Source organism: Rattus norvegicus, chromosome 12, assembly GCF_036323735.1.
Source record: "Rattus norvegicus strain BN/NHsdMcwi chromosome 12, GRCr8, whole genome shotgun sequence".
NCBI classification, from domain to species: domain Eukaryota; kingdom Metazoa; phylum Chordata; class Mammalia; order Rodentia; family Muridae; genus Rattus; species Rattus norvegicus.
The window spans coordinates 2,129,498-2,138,363 of NC_086030.1; the positions used below are offsets into that span (position 1 = coordinate 2,129,498).

Consider the following 8,866-nt stretch of genomic DNA (forward strand, 5'->3'; position numbering starts at 1 on the left):
AATCATGGCTTTCTGGTTTTATTTTTTGTTACTCATTCTTACACATTATTTTATATGTAAGCTAACATAAGATACACATATATAATAGATATGCATGGATACATATATATGTACAGCTTCTAAGTACTTAAATATAACCTACTCAGTCAGTATAATATTGCTTGTATTTGTTTTTTCAGGAATGTGTATTTGGTATTAGATAGGCAATCTAATTGACAATCCTAGGGGAGATTTCTCTTACTCTCAAGTTTCCTTAGTGGCATATACTTCTTTGAGTAGGGTTGACGCTTACTGGACTACTCCTATATATTTCTCAATTTGTTTTGACACATTCTTTGGGCACATTTAAAAAATTAATTAAAGTACTACTCTGCTGTTTGAGTCTGGTGAAAGATTAGTGACATGCTACCAAGGAGACAGTTATGCAGGCATGTGCCCACATTTCTAGCATTTTTTAAAAACTAACTTAGGAGTATTACAACTGGTAATGAGAGCCCTGTGAACTATATAGTGACACATTTCTCTAAATAAAATATTAAACTCCTGATAAGCAGGAGCCTTCTTGCTTGGTGTTTACAAATAGATTACAGAAGCAAGATTTTTGGTCGTAAGGGGCTACACATGTAAGCCTCCTGACCTCATAGCTTCCAGATTAGCATGAAGAGACAGGAAGCAGCTTCTATCTCTCCACTATCAAGGGAAACTGCTGGCACTAAGTCTTGCTTGGTGATTCTGCAGACACTACAGAAAACTGTTGTGATTGAATGAAACGGTTTACTTGGTTATATTAGAATTTATGGCCATAGAGATGTTTTCTGGGAGCACATCATATATAATCTCCACTACTTATGATCACAGCCTTCTAGAATATGTGATGCTGGTATTGATACTATCAAGTAAATATCTTAAGTGGTGTTCTCATAAGTACATAAATTTATCAGACAAACATCAGTAAAATAGTCTATTCCGTTTTGGGGGTGGCAGGGGTTAAATTTTCTGATCATCAGTGAATTATTTTCCAGAAGATCCATTTCACAGATTGTGAGAAAAATAAAATATTCAGGTGAGAGTTCTTCTATACATTATAAATATACCAACTGGGTACGTTTTTCTGGCAACCCTGATCAGTCATGTAAGCTCCTTCACAGAAAATGGTAATTATTGTCTGAGGCAGGCTGAATATAAAAGAATGGACTGGGTGTCTGTCAATCTGTCCATCTTTCTTGTTTTTTTTTTTTTTTTGGTACAGAGCTCCCTTTCTTTCCACAGTGGGAAATCTTCACATTTTATTTTAAAAGATAGTAATCAACTCATCAGAAATGTAAAAAGAAATAAACTGATCATTTGCCATATAAGTGTAGTTGATGGAAGGAAGTAAACTTAACTTTGTGTTGAGAATAAAGGAAACAGAAATGGTTGGTTTCTTAAAGGCAGTACATATGGTCCCTTCTGTCATGTTGCAATTGTAATTAAAACTATTTTTAGATTCTCATTCACATTATGGAAAGAAGTTTATCAAGTTTATAAGAAGTGATTATTGTTATTTCCATTTTCAAGGAAGATTATCTCTTATCAGACATTGGAATTAGAGGTTTCAGGTTCAAGCATTTCTTGGGAATTTTGAGAGATATGTGTGTGTGTTTGTGTGTGTGTGTGTGTGTATGTTTAAATGGTGAATATAAAATGTAAATATAAACATCTCATTATTGAGACGTGTGTATGTATATCTTGAAGTACATGTTGCATGATGGCTTGTATTTTAACTATAGTATGTTACATTAGATTATCTGAGGAATCTTTCTTTGTAGTTCAATTAGTCTTCCCATGTTTTGAATATTAAAGGTTTATATAAAGGATTTTTGAACCACGATTTATTCTTGTGATATTCTGTCCCCTGAATTTGAGAGGGAGTCATTATCCTCAGTTATCTAGCCACATATTAGTTCACGAGTATCTGAAGGAAAGTTCAATACCTAAGTTTACACAGCAAATGCACCATCCATCACTAAAAAAATACAAAAAAAATCATGAGTGTGGGGAGATCTGTCAGGAGATAGAATGGAAGGAGGAAGTGACAAAAATAATCATCAAATGCATTGTATTTTAATGTAGAATTCTCGAAGAGCAAATTACTCAGAAAAAGAATGACAAAAGGAGAAAATTTATGCTTCAAAGATTATTGTTTCTTAAAAACACTTCTAATAATACCAGAATGCTTGATAGGAAGACATTATTCTAATTATTTGGCTAAATTAAAGGAAAAAAGGATCGCCTTTTTGGTTACTTGTGTGATATATAATTTGCGGGTTTTCTACAGGAGCTACTGGAATGAGGTTATTGAATATTTTAGTACAGGGAGGTAGACAACAGAAAATTTTACTAAGTCAAACAATATTTTTGTTTATATTCTGGAAAGATTTTTCCATGTAATGAATTAAAATAAAAAATCTTGAAATAATTTCCTTTGTGTATTATGGGAAAAAAACAAAGCAAAATAGTTACTCCTTAACTAAATCCAGGTAAGAAATATTGATACAGGTGGCTTTCTGTAAGTGCCGCTGTGCTTAGTTTTAGCAATGGATGTGTCTTTTTTTGCTCTGGGGCAGGAAGAACTTGGTTTTACCACAACACCAACTACAATGCAAATTAAACTAACAGATATTTGATTATCTTTATAGAAATAAGAAATTTAAGATAAAACATGTCATTTTACCACAACACAAACTACAATGCAAATTAAACTAACAGATATTTGATTCTCTTTATAGAAATAAGAAATTTAAGATAAAACATGTCATTCCATTGGCTTACCTGTGGATTGGTGATGAAGTGGATGCATTCAGGTCAGACAACATTGTTGCTTCCAAGTCCATTTACCTATACTGGCCGATGGGACATATTGTTGCCACCTTTTGGTAAGACCTAGAGTTCAGACCTGTGATCACAAGATGATAACTTCAGAAATTGTGGGTCAAATTAATAGAGTGTAATTCACTTCCCAGTGAATGAGTATATTCATTCTAATATTCTCCAATTAGAAAACAATAATCAGGCTCTGGCTATTGGTGATCATTGAAGAGTGTGTATCTATCTAGTAACTCCTTTCACCAAATACTTTCATTACCCAACATGTTTGCAAAAATAGAGTCAATTTTAGTCTGATTGTATACAGGATGCCAACTCAACTTTCCCCCTTATATGATGATCCTAGATTTTCTATACTTTTCATTATATCCATTTCCACATGTAGGTAGGTGCTTTATGGTTTTTTGTTTTGTTTTTGTTTTTTGTTTTGTTGTTTGTTTGGGTTTTTCTGTTCTCCTTATATCTTTATTTGTTCAGGTTAGAGATTGCAGTTTAATTTCTGCTTGTCATTTCCTTAAGATCTACAAATTCTGCTCCCATATTTGTCCAGAATCTATCACCGTCTCCCACCAGGAAAGAGAGCATTCTTCTTCAAAAGAAGGGAGGGCAAGGACAGGCAGTTCCCCAGAAAGCAAGAGCTGGTAACTCCCCACAAGGGAGAGGGCATGAGGACTAGCTTGACGGTTCTACTCCAAGTAAAACCCAGATAAACAATGGCAAAGGCAGGATGCTGGGGTATTCTCAAGTTGTCCCCACTTCCTCTTTAGCATTCTAGGGTTTGGAAACCTGCAGGATATACAGAACCAGTACAGCACTGAACAGAATCTGATGGCAGCATGAAGAAGCCAAGAAAGGCGCTGCATGGCAGTCCTCAGGCCTCCTTGACTCCGACACAACAGGTTCTGTGTCCAGGTGTGCCTCCATGATCACACAGGTTATGCAGAAGGTTGCTAAGCATCGAAAGGAGAGTCATTTAGGTCACTGGACTGCAGAACAAGGTTCCCAAGAACAATATGACTAAAATACAAGGACCTGTAGTGCTCAAGCAGGTCCTAAGGGGCGGACCCCAAGGTCTGCAAGCTGTCTTGGACATCAGTGCTATCTTTGCCATCACTGCCACTGTCATCTCCAACCAGGTTCTCCTGCTGATAGGCCTCTTCGGAACCAGGAAGTGTGCTACCCTGATTCTCCTTGGAACCGAAAACCACATACCTGCCTTTCTCCAGCACCAGCTGCCATCCGTGAGAGATCTCGCTTCAGAGCATACGCATCTTCGCCATCTGCATAGTACTTGGGCTCCACCTCACTAACCTGCAAGTTCAGGGTGTTGGAACAGAGGTGCAAGGCTGCTCGGTTGCTCTTCCTGGCATGCAGGGAGACATACTTTGCACTGAAATTCTCTATCATGGCCTGGGAGGCCTGGTCCATTAGCTTCTTGGCCAGGCCTAAGCTTAGGTGGCAGCGCTTCACAGCCAGTGGGGTGATGTGTCCATGAGGGACGTTATCAGGATCCTCTTCCATTTTGGCCAGAACATAACCCACAATCTTCCCAACCTCATCCTCAGCAATGTAGGAGAGCTGGGCCACGAGAGGCCATGATAATAGTATTTCATGTGATTGTTCTCGGGCAGGCAGAGGAGGTTGCACTGTTGTATGTTTATCAGGTCATAAGGCCGAGCCCAGCAGATGCTCATATTGGCGGCAGAAAAGCCTATCAGACTCGGGAAAATCAGAGAGGATGCCACAGAGCACAAGCGACACCAGCACCATTTGCTTTAAGACACCTGGGTTATCCAAACGGAACTCATACAAGATGAGGAAGATTTCTCACTATCTTCCATTTCGTTTCGGCGATGCTGTACAGAACTTTGTATATCTTCATGCAAGTGGGGTCCTAGTCGTGTCCGAAGTAAATGACGACCACGCAGTCCTCGTCTGAAAGGATTGGCTGGTCTAACTGCCAGCCATTGTGTAGATGCAGAAGCATGTACAACATCTTGAACGCGCTTGCGAAGCATGACCTCGCGAGCTATCTCTAACCTCGTGTGAGCCCACAGGGCCGGACCAACGGACCCTCCACCCAGCATCAGCGTGCTTTATGTTTTGATCTGTGATGTTCAAGACTCCACAAGATCCATGGGGCAGGACAGAGGTGCATTTTCCTAGAAGAATGTGGACAGGACAAGATCTTATTTATCCTAGACATTCTTCTTCCCAAAATGATCTGATTTTTATCTGTGTCTTAAAAGTACAAAGATCTATCTCTTCCCAATAATATTGTGTAGCATAATTAAATTTGAAAAATACTTTATATACTCGCACATTTTCTTAAAAATTAGTATTTAGTTGAATGATGAAAAGTTACTCATGCAATACCCAATTATTTGAATGTCTCTGTAGCAGAATATCACTGATTTTTATAATCAATTAAAAAGGACCGGTGTCATTACACCATCAGAGTCAGGTATAATTTTCAGAGTTCAGGAAAATTTCAAATTTGCATTCTAATCGTTCATAAGAAGATGTGCTCATGGCATATAGATATTATATTGAGTTTAGTTGATGGAATCACAGGGATTGTGTGGCATGTGCCTTCTTCTCTAATCAAACATACACCAAAATTCAAATTTTTTTCCACATGAAAAGTTCATGCATACCCCAAATTTGAGCTCTTTTCATTCTTCTATCCAAATTCTTAGTGTCATCACACAGTTGACTCAAATAACACAAACACAAGTTTTATGAGCATTCTAGGCTCTGTGACTTTGCTCTTTACAAGGAAAAGCATTTGTCATAGACTCTGACAAAAGAGAAAATCACCTTTTGTTCTCTTAATGTTTTCTATTCCTCTGGTCAAATCTCAAAAGATTGTTATTTAATGCTTATGGTTTCTCTCTTATCAAATATGAGAAATATTATATTTAGGGATGGTAAAGTGTCACATGACAGCATGGCAGTACAAAAATTAGGTCATTTAGAGGTAGAATCATGTAGAGGCTGCCAAATATACCTATACCATAATTGATGGCCACAGACGTAAGATATTTTTATGCATAATAACCTTAAAAATCTTACCATTTATCATGACTCTAATAGTTTTCAATTTCACAGTTCCATGGAACAGACCATTTGGTGGTATTCCTTTCTACAAAGGTATTTTACTTTTGTTAATATTTTAATTCCTTGGTGATATAGGAATGGTAGTATGTGCTTCAATATATATATACATATATACATATATATATATGTATATATATATTTGATATTCTGTCTCGAAATCAGTTGTTAATTAGATGGTCAATGGAAAATTCTTTGCATTCTCCTGTCCATTCCTTATTTTATTTAATTTGGTGGAAGTTCTGCATTTATTATTTCCTCTTTGTATTAGAGTAAACAGTACTCTCAAGTCTTATTTTAAGTTCCACTAAGTAGATGTCACTCTATCATACACTCCAACCATCTGCTGCTTCCTCCTTTGAGGTCAAGCAAATTTCTATCCTTCTGTCTGTTTCAGGCACATCATTTTGAGGACTGGCTATACTACTTAGGTCAATGTGTTATTACCTGACTATATCTGTTTCTGAAACATTTTTGAGTATTCACCAGTCAAATAATGAATATTGCTGAACTTATTTTCTTATATTGAAAGCTAAGATGATCCTGAAAAAATATTAACAGCGATTAGCTTGAAATAAGTTCCTAATTAATCTTGCTGTATTGTATATTTTTGTTGCATTTCACAGATCCATTCGTGAAGCCAAGAAACCCAACAAAATGGAACTTCCCATGCAGATATTCACTGAGGACATTGCAGGCTGTGACACTGTATGTGAATACAAAACCAAAATAATATTCCATGTTCATGACTAGGAGAGAGACAGTTAGTAAAGTAATGGAAGATGGAGACATAAGAAGAGCATGGATGGGGAGAGCGGGACAGAGGGAGAGAGGGACAGAGGGACAGAGAGACCGAGGGAGAGAATTTAGACAGTATTGTGTGGAACTAATTAAATTATTTTACATTAAATTATATTACATTATATCTGTAGTCAATGCAGACATAGGACTCTCATATGTGATGTGTAGAGAGCAACATGAAACAAGACTGATTCACGTACTAGAGATCCAAAAAGAGGAAATATTTTTGTTATATCACTGAAAATTGAGCCAAATATTTCCAACAGCATATATTTCCAAGTGAAGTATTATTAGTAGAATTAAACTGCCCCTTCCTGAGTCCTTATTGCTTATATATAGATTTGTGTGTTGTTTCCACTATTCTTATTCATTTTAAAATATTTATGTCTAATAAACAATTTTTATTATATAATATTATCATAAAGCATTACATTTTCTCTCCATACCTAAGTTTTCAATGATATATTAGCTCTTTATCTCCATTCTGTGCTCTTTCTCTAAGTCTCTTACTATGCATCCTTATACCTTCCTCTGAGTACCAGCTACAAAGTTATGGCTTTCATCCTCATGTTTATTTGAATAATCTAGTCATGAGGGTATCTTTGTATGTGTCTTCTGTTCAGAAATTACCTTTATAAATTTAAAAGTGGTATGTGTGTGTGTGTGTGTGTGTGTGTGTGTGTGTGTGTGTGTGTGTATGTGTGCATGTTCATCTTTGTGTATGGTGTTTAGGATAAAACTCACAACCTCACAATACTGTACAGTAGTTCTATCATTGAGGTAAACATAAATATCTATTGAATAATTGTCTATTTTTCTCAGGCTTATATTATTGTCCACTTTCCAGTATTGGGTTTAGTGCAGATCAAAAATGTAACTACTATGTAACATGTAGAGCATTGAAGACATTTCCTGCTGTAAAGCAGAATAGACTGTGACTCAGGGATCACCACCTCTCTGCCTTTCATAAATACTAATGGGTACAAAATGGACCTAGAGTCAGTGTTCTAACATGTCACTGTGGACACTGCACTAGACTTACAAAGGGGAATATAATGAAGATATTTTAGATCACCAAGCAATTTCTTACTCATACCAGGTCCACATTACACAAAACAGTAACTAAAAATAGTACAAAATAGATTTTATACTATTATATATCTATATAATTGATATGTAAAAAATATATAAATTTTTTATTAGTTTTCTTTGATTTTTTTGCTTATACTTTAGCCTTTTATCATTTGAAAATTCTTTGAATCATCAATGTATTTCATTACAATTAAGATAAACCTGTAAAGTTTTTCTATGGATATATTAGGAAAATGTTTTAATCCTATTTTTATATTAGGATTTTTCCGCCTAAATTTTTTTCCTTTACTCTTAAGATTGAATGTAGATCTCTCAGACACTGCTTATATTTTAAAATAGATAGATGCAGATGATTTTAGAATTATCTTTATTTGATAATTTCATGTAAGTATAGAAATGCCAAATCACCTGAACAATCACAAGATATCCCCAAACCTTTCCCTGTATTCATGTTCTTTCCTTTTCTTGACTTTAATAATTAACAATGTATAAAATATTGACTTTTGGTCTTAGCATTGTATAGAAAACAACTGCACTGTCCTCATGAGTCAATGCTTATGCCATGGCTGGGGGACAGCATTTTACTACATGCCTCCATGATTTTAGTAATCTGTTTTAAAATTCATACCTTGGTAGTAATAGTATCACCTCACTGTTGCACATTTAGTCTATTAATATGTAATTTCAATATTTACAGTTATTATTTCTATCTGAAGATATAGGCAAATATATTTACATTAAAAGGTTTTTGTCTTTGAACAATTAAAACATTTTATTCCTCATAGAAGGAGCATGTGAACTATTCTAAGGTTGATCTTCTCTCTTAAGAATTGTTTACATTTCTGTGGTTCATCATGAGTCAAGAAATATTTTAGCATATATAATAAAACTACTAGTTCTATTTTAGTTTTCATGCATTAAAAATGTTATTTGTAGAAATATTTTATTTAAAAAGTCTCTTTGTCTTGAAATCTGTATTACAAACAAAATC

General features: G+C 35.4%; 2 pseudogenes; both read right to left on the reverse strand.

Moving 5' to 3' along the window:
- Positions 1–2,737: 2,737 nt before the first annotated feature.
- LOC134481234 (N-alpha-acetyltransferase 11-like) lies at positions 2,738–4,561 on the reverse strand (annotated as a pseudogene).
- Positions 4,562–4,669: 108 nt separating this feature from the next.
- Positions 4,670–4,861, reverse strand: LOC134481237 (thioredoxin-like protein 4A; annotated as a pseudogene).
- Positions 4,862–8,866: the final 4,005 nt, after the last annotated feature.